Here is a 15,744-nt window from a genome sequence, read left to right as displayed (position 1 = left end):
CCCAACAGTCTGTGGTTTAAACTACTTGTGACCTCACAGTCTGTGGTTTAAACTACGTGTGCCCTCAGTCTGGGGTTTAAAACTACACATGCCCTCACAGTCTGTGCTATAAACTATGTGTGCCCCAACAGTCTGTGGTTTAAACTACATGATCCCTCACAATATGTGGTTTAAACTACATGTGCCCTCACAGTCTGTGGTTTAAACTGCGTGTAGTTTACACAGGGACATCTTAAGAATGTTGGGGGGTCTGGGTCAAATGTACTTTGGGGGCCCTTGTTCAGAACATCCTTAAATTTATGATCTAGTTTCATCTCCTTCAAACTCTTTGGCCAGGTCACTGCCAAGTGCACAGGCACACTGGTCCAAATTCTAAATGTATTTACATATACTATCCAGTGATAGTGATGTGTGTTTTAAATATTGTAACACATCAGCAGCTCACTAATATTACAGCTAATAATCTATGTTACCCCCTCCCATTTCTCATATGTGAGGTGCTGTTTTGATCTGAAAGAAACTTTTTATGGATGTTGCATGAAACAAACACAGCATTTGTCTAAAAAGTGTCTGTAATAGATTCTCACACATTACCCACATTAAAAATACATTAAAGGAAAACGCTATTGACAGCAATCTGTTTAATAAATGATCAAGGTCACTAGGGCAAGATTCTCTCGGGAGGCTCCCTGGAAAGGCTGCGGCCCTGGGCCAGAGGGGTCTCCAACCTTTTCTGTAATAAGAGCTATTTATGCTCAATGAATATCACCCCGAGCTACTAATATTATTAGTGTTGTAATAATGACTACTTCAGACAGGACTACCTTGGTGGCCACCCTATGCAAGATTTCTGGCAGTGGTCACCTCAATGCAGGTTTGCCAGCAGTGATAACTTAAGTGCATCAGGCAAGGTTGCCAGAAGCAATGTCAAAAAGAATTTGCCAATTTGGAATGCCGTTACATGGACAATAGACAGCAGCCATAGCTACAACCCCTGGCACTAAGGTAATAGTATCAGTAATAGGTTTCCCCCAGTGCCATATAATTTATCGCATAAATATCATTGTTAAATATATTTTGGAAATTCAACAATTTTTCTACAAACAAGCTTATGAGGTCTGAAAATACACACATTTTCGTCTCAGATGCACCCTTTTCATTTGGGTATACATATGTTAATTTAGCCATGTAAAAGACTCCATTTTAGTAACCTGGACTGTACTCAGGAGAGCTACTTACAAGTACCTGGAGAGCAACCAGTAGGTCACGAGCTACTCGCTGTAGAAGCCTGCCTTAAAACGTCTCTGCGTTTGAATAAAATGACACTGATCTCTAAATAATATATGTAACCACATGAGTGACTACATTTATTCTGACCCGTTTTTTTTTTAAACCTATAAAAAGAAGCAGATACACCCTTAAGGCGAGAAAATGTGACAAGAGTAGAGCGCTGGTCCTGACACTCAATATCAAACATCAACCATATACGGCACGTGACAGATGCACACTCTTCTGTCCTCATCACTAACATAGCATAAGCAATGAGTGTTGGCACTTCATCAGGGGTATAAAGGAATCTGTGAGTGCAGCTACGATTTTATAGAGCGCACGGCTACCCCAGCAAAGGGGCAGAAAACTGCGAAGCAAGTCACAGAGCGAGACAGCTTTTAACGGAGGGAAGAGGTAAGTTTTCACAGCTTTCCGGAATAGCAGGTAGGAATTAATATTGCGAATGGAGATTGGGAGCGCATTCCAGAGCTTCGAGGCCAACACACGAAAAGAGCACCCACCAGCACGAGCCCTCCTGACCCTGGGAACAGCCACAAGGTTCTGTCCCATAGAGCGAAGTTGGCGAGAGGGCATATAGAAGGTTTGAAGATTAGTCAGTATACAAGGAGAAGAAAAATTAAGGATTTTAAAAGTAATACAGAGGGCCTTGAACTCTAAGCGCTTGGCCACGGGCAGACAATGAGGGCTGCGGATGGCATTAGAGGTAAGACACCTCCTCGCCAGACCAAGGAGCGCTCGAGCCGCTACATTCTGAACCCTTTGTAATCTGACAATCTCAGACTGATTGACCCCCAAATAGAGGGAACTGGCGTAGTCCAGTCTTGACAGAATCAAGGCCTGGATGATAATCTGCCTGATAGGGGGGATCAAAAAAGCCTAACAGGGGCTTAAGCCCTCGCAGTAGCCCAAAATAGGTCCCTGCCATCTTCCTGGTTTGGGTTCGAAAACAGAGGGTGGAGTCTATCCAGAACCCTAGGTTTTTTATACCTGTTTAGGAACAGGTGCTGACCCCATTATGGCAGGCCACCAGTGCTCACTCCACAGCTTCCCATCCCTCCTCACCAGCAGTACTTCAGACATGCTGGCGTTGAATTGGAGACAGTAGGCAGACATTCACTTAGAAATAGCCCCAAGATCACTACGAAACTTACACGCGTCCCGAGTGATGTCATCGGAGAGTGTGCCCACCAACTGAGTGTCGTCTGCATACGACACTATCGTAATCCCTCTGGTTTTAGCAACTCTCGCCAGCGGTTGAACGTACAGATTGAAAAGGGTAGGGCTCAGAGCAGAGCCCTGAGGTACACCCTGCTTGATGGCAATAACTCTAGAGATAAAAGGAGGATCAACAAACTGGAAGGTCTTTCTAGAGAGAAAGAAAGCAAACCAGACCAAGGCGGAGCCCGTTTTATCCACCTCCTCCAAACGCCTCAGCAAGGTCTGATGGGAGACTGTGTCGAACACGGCACTGAGATCAAGCAGAATCAGTGCCGATGTCCGGCCCATCTCAGATGTTCAGTAACAGCAAGAAGAGTAGATTCCGTGCTGTGACCAGCACGGAAACCATTCTGAGCGGGGTCAAGTATGTTATTTTCCTCCAGATGCCCCGTCAAGATGGAATTGACATAGACCTCAGAAAGTTTAGCGACCCAGGGCAGGAGGGAGATGGGGCGAAAGCTCACCAATTTGTCCGCATCCATGTTAGGCTTTTTTGCAGGGGGATCACCTTTGCGTGTTTCCAAGTACTCGGTACAACAGCAGTTGAGAGAGATAGGTTGATCACATGGCTCAACGGAGGAATGAGCTCAGGTAAAATTTTCAGTGCATCGGCCGGCTTGAAAGGATCAGATGGAGAGCCAGACTTGACTTTGCAACATGTCCAGCTGTAGATTTGGATTGTGTACATGATGACATGATTGATGGATAGCAGTAATTGTAATTGCATTTATATAGGGCTTAGTACCCCTGACGAAGCGTCAGCGCCCTTTTTCGGAGAGTTGTACAAAAAATGAGTGCAAGGGCTCGAATTTTGAAGAGACTGCTCTTTATTTAAAAGCAGCCTTGGGGCTTCGTTTTTTGGATTTCCAAGACTCCTGTATTTAATTTATACATTTCATTTCAGTTTGCATTCATTTACACATCTGATTAAAGTCAGAGGTTTTGACACGCATATAACATAGATCAACTGATACAAAAATCAATAATAACATTCAATGAACATGATTACATGTGGATACATAAATGACAACATTCAATGAACAAAAAATCGGTACACCAGAGTCTGTTTATGTTATAGTCCTAGCTTTTTAGTATTCAAAGTTTGTAGGACTAATCACACTGGGCTTATTGAGTTTGTGAATTCTAAAGGTAAACTTTTGTAGCCCTATTTGTGAGATTAGGTATTCAAATCCTGAAACCGCCAAGGTGTGAGTTTCCTTGGAACAGCCAAACAGCCGATGCGTTTCCAAACCCTTATCTTAGTTAGCCGTGTTCTTCCTCAGGGCTGAGCTGGGTACCTACGGTGCAAAAATAAAATGAATTTTTATCTTCTCCTATTCCCTAAGTTTCTTGGGGGCAATTATGCGCTTTGCATAAAAGGTTACCTTTGTTTTCAGAGCAATCATTCTCTGTTGTTCTCAATCGGAAGGCGTCTTTAGTTCCTTCATTAAAAACAATGCCTAAGCAAAAAAATGAGGAGAGGGCATGCTAATATCATTCTTTTTTGTATGTCGGAGCGTTCAACATTTCAAAACATTTTCGGAGAGTAGCATGCTACTCTGGAACCCATAAAGGATTAGTGGTGAATTAGTATAGTGAAGTATGAAAGTAATTTGAGTGGTGCATATTTTAGTCAGTTATTTGGATTCAAAATGATCGTGGAGGGACAGAAGAGGGAAAAAGGTTCGCATTTATATAGCGCTTGTTACCACTGATGGGGTGTTGAAGCGCTTTTTTGTCGAGTAGCAAGCTACTCCGGAACTCATAAGGAATTAGTGTTGAATTAGTATAGTGAAATATGAAACTAGTTAGAGTGGGGGGTATTAGTCAGTTATTTGAATTGTGAAGGATAGCGGAGGGTAAAGCACTTTCCCTACTGGGTTCCTGCCTGTCTGAATGGTCTCAGGAGGTTGCACTGGAAAACTGTTTCTCCTTCCTTTTTGCTGCCTTGCGGTGTTCCTCAAGGTTCAGCCCTGAGGCCAACGCTTTTTAATCTTTATGTCACACCCCTTGGCAGACTAGTAAAAAGCTATGGTTTTGCCCCTGATTCCTACAGAGACGATACACAGTTTATTGTTTCTGTGAGCAGTCCATCCAGCTCCACAGACATCAGCTTTCACTACTGTATGAGCCATATAGCCAATTGGATGACAGATAATTGCTTGAAGCTGAATTGATCCAAGACTGAGGTTTTGGTGTTAGCGAACAATCCCTCATTTTGGACAGATTCCTGGTGGCCGGCTCAACTTGGACCTTTACCTAAACCCATGCCCATGGTCAAAAACGTAGGAGTTATCTTTGATACTAAATTTTCCTTTAAAGCGCAAACCAATTTGGTCACCTCAGCCGGCTTTTTTATCCTAAAAATGTTAAGGAAGATTCTTCTAGTTATACCTACGAATTTAAGGAAAACATTGGTATCTGTGCTGATATCCTCGAGGCTGGATTATTGCAATGCCTTCTTTACCAGTTGTCCCCAAGCGCAGCACTCAAAAGCTGCAGACTGCCCAGAATGGAGCGGCAAGCATACTCCTAGGTATCTCCAAATTCGACTCCTTCTCCAAAGCTCTGCTTCATCTTCATTGGTTACGTGTAGCCAAGCGGATCCAGTTCAAATCACTCTGCATTGCCTTTCAAACACTCAGCAACCTGGAGCCCTCGCAGCTAGCAAATTTTATTAAGCCATATATTCCAGCTAGATCTCTTAGGTCTACCGAACTTGGAAATCTAATTGTTCCTAGAGTCTGCAGGGCCAGGTAGGGGGGGGGAGAGTTTCACTGCTACAACAACTAAACTGTTTAACTCCTTGCCAACCTTGCTTAAAACAAGCATTTACAATGCAATGGTCTCGGCATTATTAAAGGTAGAGCTATTGGCATTGCTCATGACATTTTTTTTTAAATCTTAAATAAATGGCATTGTCATTTACATTGCCAATAGCTTAATCGTTAAATAAATGGCATTGTCATTTACAATGCCAATAGGTTAATCGCTCGCAAATGCATGACCTATTGCATTTACACCCACACAGAGCCACACACACAAAGCCACCCACACACACAGAGCCCCACACACACACACACACAGAGCCCCCCCCACGCACACAGAGCCCCACACACTCACACACAGAGCCCCTCACACACACCCAGAGCCCCCACACACACACCCAGAGCCCCACACACACACCCAGAGCCACACACACACACACCCAGAGCCACACACACACACCCAGAGCCGCACACACACACCCAGAGCCGCACACACACACCCATAAGCCACACACACACCCAGAGCCACACACACACACACACCCAGAGCCACACACACACTCACCCAGAGCCACACACACCCAGAGCCACACACACACACACACACACACACCCAGAGCCACACACATACACGCATAAGCCACACACACACCAGGAGTCACACACACACACCCATAAGCCACACACACACCCAGAGCCACACACACACACACACACCCAGAGCCACACACACGCCCAGAGCCACACACACACACACCCAGAGCCACACACACACACACGCCCAGAGCCACACACACACCCAGAGCCACACACACACACACCCAGAGCCACACACACACACACCCAGAGCCACACACACACACACCCAGAGCCACACACAATCACACACACTCATAGCCCCACACACACACCCAGAGCCACACACACACACCCAGAGCCACACAAACACACCCAGAGCCACACACACCCAGAGCCACATACACAGTGAGGGGGCAGGGGAGCAAGCCCAGCCAGGGGGCAGGGGAGCAAGCCCAGCCAGGGGCAGGTGAGCAAGCCCAGCCAGGGGGCAGGGGAGCAAGCACAGCCAGGGGAGCAAGCACAGCCAGGGGAGCAAGCACAGCCAGGGGAGCAAGCACAGCCAGGGGGCAGGGGAGCAAGCACAGCCAGGGGGCAGGGAGAAAGCACAGCCAGGGGGTAGGGGAGCAAGCACAGCCAGTGGGCAGGGGAGCAAGCACAGCAAGGGGCAAGGAGAAAAAAAACAAAGCCAGGGGGCAGGGGAGCAAGCACAGCCAGGGGGCAGGGGAGCAAGCACAGCCAGGGGGCAGGGGAGAAAGCACAGCCAGGGGGCAGGGGAGCAAGCACAGCCAGGGGGCAGGGGAGCAAGCACAGCTAGGGTAGCAAGCACAGCCAGGGGGCAGGGAAGCAAGCACAGCCAGGGGGCAGTGAAGCAAGCACAGCCAGGGGGCATGGAAGCAAGCACAGCCAGGGGACATGGAAGCAAGCACAGCCAGGGTGCAGGGGAGCAAGCACAGCCAGGGGGCAGGGGAGCAGGTACAGGCAGGGGGCAGGGGAGAAAGCACAGCCAGGGGGCAGGAGAGCATGCACAGCCAGGGGGCAGGAGAGCAAGCACAGCCAGGGGGAGGGGGAGCAAGCACAGCCAGGGGGCAGGGGGGGAACAAGCACAGCCAGGGGCCAGGGGAACAAGCACAGCCAGGGGCCAGGGGAGCAAGCACAGCCAGGGGAGCCAGCACAGCCAGGGGAGCAACCACAGCCAGGGGAGCCAGCACAGCCAGGGGAGCCAGCACAGCCAGGGGAGCCAGCACAGCCAGGGGAGCAAGCACAGCCAGGGGAGCTAGTACAGCCAGGGGAGCAAGCACAGCTAGGGTGCAGGGAAGCAAGCACAGCCAGGGTGCAGGGAAGCAAGCACAGCCAGGGTGCAGGGAAGCAAGCACAGCCAGCGGCAGGGAAGCAAGCACAGCCAGGGGGCAGGGAAGCAAGCACAGCCAGGGGGCAGGGAAGCAAGCACAGCCAGGCGGCAGGGAAGCAAGCACAGCCAGGGTGCAGGGAAGCAAGCACAGCCAGGGTGCAGGGAAGCAAGCACAGCCAGGGGGCAGGGGAGCTAGGGTGCAGGGGAGCAAGCACAGCCAGGGGGCAGGGGAGCAAGCACAGCCAGGGGAGCAAGCACAGCCAGGGGGCCGGGGAGCAAGCACAGCCAGGGGGCAGAGGAGTAAGCACAGCCAGGGGGCAGGGGAGCAAGCACAGCCAGGGGCAGGGGAGCAAGCACTGCCAGGGGAGCAAGCACAGCCAGGGGGCAGGGGAGAAAGCACAGCCAGGGGGCAGGGGAGAAAGCACAGCCAGGGGGCAGGGGAACAAGCACAGCCAGGGTGCAGGGAAGCAAGCACAGCCAGGGGGCAGGGAAGCAAGCACAGCCAGGGGGCAGGGAAGCAAGCACAGCCAGGGGGCATGGAAGCAAGCACAGCCAGGGTGCAGGGGAGCATGCACAGCCAGGGGGCAGGGGAGCAAGCACAGGCAGGGGGCAGAAGAACAAGGACAGGCAGGGGGCAGGGGAGAAAGCACAGCCAGGGGGCAGGGGAGCAAGGACAGGCAGGGGGCAGGGGAGAAAGCACAGCCAGGGGGCAGGAGAGCCAGCACAGCCAGGGGGCAGGAGAGCAAGCACAGCCAGGGGGCAGGAGAGCAAGCACAGCCAGGGGGCAGGGGGAGCAAGCACAGCCAGGGGGCAGGGGAACAAGCACAGCCAGGGGAGCAAGCACAGCCAGGGGAGCAAGCACGTGCAGGGAAGCAAGCACAGCCAGGGTGCAGGGAAGTAAGCACAGCCAGGGTGCAGGGAAGCAAGCACAGCCAGGGTGCAGGGAAGCAAGCACAGCCAGGGGGCAGGTAAGCAAGCACAGCCAGAGGGCAGGGAAGCAAGCAGAGCCAGGGGGCAGGGAAGCAAGCAGAGCCACGGGGCAGGGAAGCAAGCACAGCCAGGGTGCAGGGAAGCAAGCACAGCCAGGGTGCAGGGAAGCACGCACAGCCAGGGTGCAGGGAAGCAAGCACAGCCAGGGGGCAGGGGAACTAGGGTGCAGGGGAGCAAGCACAGCCAGAGGGCAGGGGAGCAAGCACAGCCAGGGGGCAGGGGAGCAAGCACAGCCAGGGGACAGGGGAGCAAGCACAACGAGGGAAAACAAATCTGTGTGGAAAGACATCTAAACACTGCCATGAAAGTCAAATTGTGAAAAATGCCAAAATAAGCAAGGACAGCCAGGGGAGCAAGCACAGCCAGGGGAGCAAGCACAGCCAGGGTGCAGGGAAGCAAGCACAGCCAGGGTGCAGGGAAGCAAGCACAGCCAGGGTGCAGGGAAGCAAGCACAGCCAGGGGGCAGGGATGCAAGCACAGCCAGGGGGCAGGGAAGCAAGCACAGCCAGGGTGCAGGGAAGCAAGCACAGCCAGGGTGCAGGGAAGCAAACACAGCCAGGGGGCAGGGGAACTAGGGTGCAGGGGAGCAAGCACAGCCAGGGGGCAGGGGAGCAAGCACAGCCAGGGGGCAGGGGAGCAAGCACAGCGAGGGAAAAGAAATCCGTGTGGAAAGACATCTAAACACTGCCATGAAAGTCAAATTGTGAAAAATGCCCAGATAATGTGTAATAAACAATAAAGACATGACAAAAATAAAACAATGATGAGTAAAACACAGATTTGTAGCAAGAACGACTGATTTACTGGCAAAAACAACCTTTTGCTCACTGACTCACTCAAATGAGATGTGCACTTTTCTAGGACGTTCCTCAGCCATTAAAACAACATACTTGCTTAATAATTACTTACTTTGCCTTATGTTTTAATGAGAGGCCTGGGGTAGGGAGAGTACGGTAAGAGCGGGTCACAGCAATGTGTTTCTCTGCATTGTTTTCATCATGCAGGGGATCCAGATCTAAAGAGGAGGAGGAGGGACGGGCAACAGATCACACAGCTCAGACCCCAGCAGCAAACAAACAGGCAAACACACACAAACACAAACGGGATTACCACCCGGAGCGCATCCCTGCATGAAGGGGACAGAGAGAGGGGCGACTCCCTGCCAATGCCTTGAACTGCAGAGGCGGACGGGGGCGCCCGACCCTGGACCACTGCAGGCTCGCTCAGCTGACTGTCAGCCGTGAGAGGAAGTCGGCTCGTTGGAAGTCCTCCATCCCCTTCTGCACGGGCCCCGACTTTGCAGAAATCTACCCTGGTCCTTCCAAGTGAGAGACTGCTGGGAGATGGGTGGCCCAACTAGCAGGCAATCATAGACACAGCTATCAGTGAGCAGGAGGTGTGCAGATGGGCAGGTGGGGCAAGAGCAAGCTAAAGTGCAGAAAAACGAGGTGGAGCAAATGAAGGGAAAGAAGTCGAATTTTGGAAAAAGAGTTAAGGGTGCACTTCCCATAATCGGGCTGGTTATAGCCCCTGAAAGTTTGTGTGCCTGGGAACGGGACCGAAGGGCAAAGGGGTGGTTGTTCACGGGGGCTAAAGCAGGTGTGCCAGGCGGCAATGGACCAGGAGTCGGATACGTGGGAAGGAGTTGGGCCATAAAGGCAGGTTAGTATTGTCAACAGAGGCGGGGTTTGATGGGAGGGAAGAGAGAAAGGTGAACAGGGAGGGAGTGGTGAACAGATGGGAAAGGAGATGGAAATGGAAGACAAACGAATGCGAGGGATGTGGGTGACATGAGGGAGCCAATGTGAGGCGAGATACACGTACAGATACACGCCTTTCAAACCCTGCTCGCACGGTTCACATCTTTTTTTTTAACTCTTCATATCAAATAGTGACATTTTTGTCATGTTTTTCTAAGTTTCAGTCTCTGATCTGCTGTGTAAACAAAAGTTTAAGACGGTAATCTCGGCTCTTTAAATTCACTCGTGAGAGATGTTGGGGTGAGCGAGAGGTTGCCAAGGGGAGTACGGGACAGGATAGATGTAACGGGGGATTGATTACCCGCACTTCAAGCAGGGGTGCATTCTCCCCGGTATTGCCACGTGTGGCGGCACAGGTTGGCCTGGGCCTCTGGATGCTGTTACGGGGATCGCCAGGGCTCGAGTTTGTCTCTTCTAGCGGAAGGGAAGAGAGAAAGGTGAACGGGGAGGGAGTGGTGAATAGATGGGAAAGGAGATGGAAGACAAACGAATGGCGAGGGATGTGGGTGACATGAGGGAGCCGATGTGAGGCGAGATACACGTACAGATACACGCCTTTCAAACCCTGCTCGCACGGTTCACATCTTTTTTTTAACTCTTCATTGGCTGGAATAGGCACAGGTTTGTCACGGACAAAGGAGAGCTGCGGGCGGAGGGAAGGGGGGGCGAGAGCGGGAGGAAGGAGAGCTGCGGGCGGAGGTGGGGGGGGCGAGAGATCTGGATGCACAAACAGGGTGGCAGAGGAAAAACGGCACAGACAAGACGATCCTCACCGGCAGACGCAGAGACTCTGGAGCGGCAGCAGGATCTACTCATGCCAGCGTTCACCGAGAAAAAAAAAATGGCGGCCGCAAAGCTCCTCAAATTTCGGATTCGGGGGCGTGTTCGGCATTCGAAAAAGGGGCGTGGCTAAAAAGTGGAAAGAACAGCACGAACACGCCCCCGAATCCGAAAGAGACGGAGCTTCTTTCGAGTGACGCCTACTGAAAGACTTTAAAACTCAGCCTTCGGTCCTCGACCTAAAAAAAGAGACTAGTCTGCTAAAATTTAGAAAAGGGCCTAACAACCTGTTTTTTTAACTCCTTCGATGCTTATGACGAGCTCAGCTCATCATGAGGCACAGTGGAGCTGTGCTCACGATTAGCTGAGCTCGTCATAACTGCCGCGGAACGCCCAGGCGGGACTAATTCCCCTCCTGTGCGGGCGTTCTAAAGGAGTGGGCCGAATTGTGACGAGCCCAGCTCGTCATGAGCACAGCTCCACTGTGCAGCATGACGAGCTGGGCTCGTCCCGAGAACCGCGGTTCAGCGCGCGGCCTCTCTCCCCGCACCGCGGGGGAATTAGCCCCGCGTGGAAGGGGTTAAGGCTTCATTTTCATACTTAGTCCGGTCTGATCTGTTCGTGTTAAGGGCAGCGCCTAGACATCCCAAGGTATGTGTCGCGCTTTATAAATTCAACAACATCAGGGATAGATAGGAAAAAATGTTTGCATTTATATAGCACTTGCTATCCCTGATGGGGTATTGAAGCATTTTTTGGGCAAGTAGCGCGCTACTCTGGAACCCATAAAGGATTAGTGGGGAATTAGTATAGTACATGCAGGTGAGTACGTAGCAATTCAACGACCGGCGTACCCAAGAGCACCACCAAATACAAAGACATAAACATGTAACAGGTGTGCTGTTGCCTTAGTGCAGTTAAGTGGTTTGTTGTACAAACCAAAGCGGTTCAAAAGGTGGACTGAGCACCATGTCACACCAGAACAAACTCTTTAAAAGATAATGAGCTAGAAAATAAGACTGAGGCTTTAATCGCTGCCCAACAGCATCTAAAAGTGGATACAAGCTAAACCCAACTAAAAAAGCATCCTGAAAGAAATCCAGGATCTTCACAGATTCACATGACGTAGCTTGAAGGCCTCTTACTGAGCACCCAGATGCAAAGTTTCACCGGTGCCTAGAACTGACCTTAAGAGTCACCGCTTGCTGTTACAGACATCAGGCAACTGGGCACTGTGTTCTTTTCAGCCTGAGTAGGTAACTATGTTCGCTGCCTCTGACTCATTGGGAATTTCGAGGCTCTAATATAATGAGGCCCTACAGTGTGAAAGTGAACTGTTGGCGGGACAACCCAGCCCTCTACCCCACTCATCCTGAAAAAGTGTTGAGGAGCGGTCGCCTACACCTAAAGTCTGACTATAGTGCTTTGTTATTTTTTGGAATTGTTTTTACTTTTAAACTTCAGAAATGTTTAAATCCCGATCTCCTTGTCTATTACAATTTAGCTGTTTTACTTCTTACGTTTTTATAATTTTTACAAAGATAGTTTGAGAATTTTCTTGTTTGATTTCTTTAGATTTCTCAAGATGGCCGCAGCATAGGAGCTCCTTACGAGAGCTCCTGGGGTTCGGGATAACTATTTGTAGTTTAAATCCCTGATCAACCCCTCAAGGCCCCCCCCCGTGCCCCCCCCCTTTACAGAGATATCTGCGGATTTAGAAGGAGAAGAAGAACGGGGCTACAACCCACCTTGGGAGAATCGACGTGGTGTGGAGTAGCTGCCACTCTCAGAACCGCGAGACTGCCACCTCCAAAGGCTGCTGAGTGCACAGGAAGGCGAGACGATCCAGCCATGACACCGGCTATTTAATGGCTTCGACGAGGACTCGGAGGAACGGACTGCTGCATGCCCCATAATTTTACACAGTCAGAATCACTGGCATTCTGCGGCGCTACCAGCGAGATGCCCTCCATGATGACCAGGGGTCCAGGATCTGGTGTTGCTGCAGGAGCGGAGAGGTGAGCGGAGCGAGAGGAAGGTGGTCGCTGTCCGAAGTGAGCGCCGGAGACGCTCAGAGGCGGAACCAGAGCGAGACCAGGGGCGGGAACTGAGGCGGATCGTGGGTTCTCCTGGCGTCCTTCGTTATTTGAGGGGACCCAATCGGGAGAGTAACATGAGCAGAGTCTAAATATAAATACACCATCGTGGGGAAATTTGATGTTAACTCTCGAAGCGGCGCGCCTGACTTTAAAATGGCGGCTGCTTAGGACATTTTGAAGGGACTATCCACATAATGAAAGGAATTATAGCTCCGACGGCACTCAGAGAGAGCATTTTAAAATGGCACCACTACAGAGGCAGGAGCAAGTGAAAGAGGACTACATTTTTACTGGGTAGGAAGGAGGAAACAACCCCTGACCGCAACAGCTGATAAAAAGAAAAAGAGGACTAAGTCAAAAGTAAAAAGAGAGAAAGGTTGCAGACTTTAGAAAAATAACCAAAACGGCAGACATCTTGAAATGTAGCTAGTCTGTCCAACTTTATAGTAAGAACACATGCTAGTGGAATATTGAAGAAAAATACAGAGAAGAAGAAATTATAACAAGAATATACCAAGGATTACATCAATCACGCAATTATTAAAACGCAATTACTAAACTAATTCTATCTATTCACAACACCTTATATAATCATACTACACTATTATCTTAATACCAGATATATTGTATGATAATTATTAATTATTAGCCAGTAAGTGACGCTAAGAGAATTACAATAACACATGAAGAAAGAACTTTCGGTCTGCAACGCCCACAATTAGCGCAAGATGGAAGACAATTACCTGGAAAGAACAGACATGAACGCTTACAATATACAATATCCTGCAAATCTATCTAAAAATGCAGCCAAAAAACTCAAGCATAACATAATGAGGAGAAACCCGGACACTTTGATCTCTGACACTTCCTTTTGTATGGATAAAGGGATCATCTTGAAAGATTTGATTTTCTTCACCAGAAGAAGGGCGAAATGGCGCAATACCTTCACAAACCTGTTGCATATTAAAGCCACCACCAACATCCCACATGGAACGAAATTCCTGACCAGAGCATCTTCTAAACTTAGCGCGGATATTTGCATAACTATTTTTAAGAATGGAATAGTGTTGATCCAAGCGGCGAACGACGATCTGGAAAAATTCGACAATATCTTCCCTACCCTAAAAAGAACTATGGAGAAATCGAGCCCACTCCCCAACCAGAGTAGCACAGAAGAAGACAACCCCGGCCCACCTGTCAATTCCACTACAGGTAGTTCAACAACTAGAGAGCTCCAGGAACCGAATCAAGACACAAAAAGAAAAGACACTAGGCCACCAGTCAATTATACTACAAGTAGTTCCACAGCAAGAGACTACCAAGAAACGAAAAATGCCACACAAATAAAAGCCACTAGGCCACCACAATGCCGGAAGCTGTCGTCGGACTACTCAGTCTCATTTGGCAACAACCCTAGAAATACAGGCCCAACCAAAGGTCGACTAGAACTGGTTCAAGCTAGGCAAAGAGAAGACACCGAACCAATACAACCCCGGGACACGCTAACAGACAACATAAGCATAGCCGAATCCGACACGATAAATATTATGCTAACCAGAGAACAACAGGAACCTGTACAAAAGAATAACCCATCAAATAACCCACAGGAACAAGGCCCTCAAACTGGAGCCTTAGACGTAAGTGGAAACTCATCTATCGAGAATAACTCAGAGAGAAGACAAAATACACAGAACAACAATTATGACAATGGGACAACAATACCAGACAAAACGGATAACCCAGAAATCAAGGAGAGAGAGAACTATTGGCCGAAGGGAATGACCAAGAAATCCATGATACACGAATCGAAATGAAAAATCAGGAACAGAAATAAAGAAAATAGGAACCTACAGAGGATTATTCACACTACGGCACCCAAGGTCATGAGAAAAATCCGCGAGATCCAAACGCAAATCAGCAACTTAGCACAAGATATACAAAACTCCTCGAAAGGAATTGTAAAACTTTGTGATATCACAAAAAAGACTCAGAATGAAGTAGAACTCATCGGAAAGTTAGTAAATACTTCCATAGCAATAAACAATAAGAGATCTCCTCCATTGTCAGATAGACAAAACAGACCTAAATCATCTAACCGAAGAAGACATATCATCACGTCTCCAGGAATATGAACCATCAAACCACATGATTACTCAGGAAATCAAAAGAGTAGAGATTGACATAAACAGAACATCTACAAGGAAGGAAAATAAAGTAAACTTCAACAACTTACAACAAATCCAAATATCCACAGATCCGTTAACCATGACCACAGACATAACGGAGAAATCTCTAAAATGTCTGCTGCTCAACTGTCGCTCGGCGGCGAAACATGCATCGGACATAGCCGACATCATCATCAATCAAGAAATAGACATAACAATCCTGACGAAAACCTGGTTATCCGAATCCTCATCACCAGTCATGGACCTTCTGGTACCACCGCAATATAACATATTAAGACTAGACTGTGATGTATTCCTATAGGTTCTGTATCGATCCCCCTATTCCTGACCCTATTCTGGTTAGCAAACTAACAAGTTAACTAGCAGTCATCCCATGAGGCAGAAAACCCCCATGATGCAGGAACCGTTATCTGATAAAGCCACACTACGGCACAGGAACGTGTTATCTGATTAGGTCATAACGCTTGCCATCTAATTAGACAAGCGATATTCCTCCAGCCCCTGATAAGGCATACGGAGTTCTCATAACAAATCAAACCTATGACAGACCTGGGAAAAACCCTGCGGCCATTGTTTTGATTTCACCGAGAACTTCAGCAAAAGAATGTGCTAACGACCTGGTCGTATGACATCCTTATTGACGTATCTATGTCCATCCTTACGTCAATCTCGGCACCTTAAAGGTATAAATATTACCGATATTGCCCTATGCAAACACACGCGGTG

This window comes from Lissotriton helveticus, chromosome 2_1 (genome assembly GCF_964261635.1).
Source record: "Lissotriton helveticus chromosome 2_1, aLisHel1.1, whole genome shotgun sequence".
Taxonomy (NCBI): domain Eukaryota; kingdom Metazoa; phylum Chordata; class Amphibia; order Caudata; family Salamandridae; genus Lissotriton; species Lissotriton helveticus.
This window is presented reverse-complemented; position numbering follows the sequence as displayed.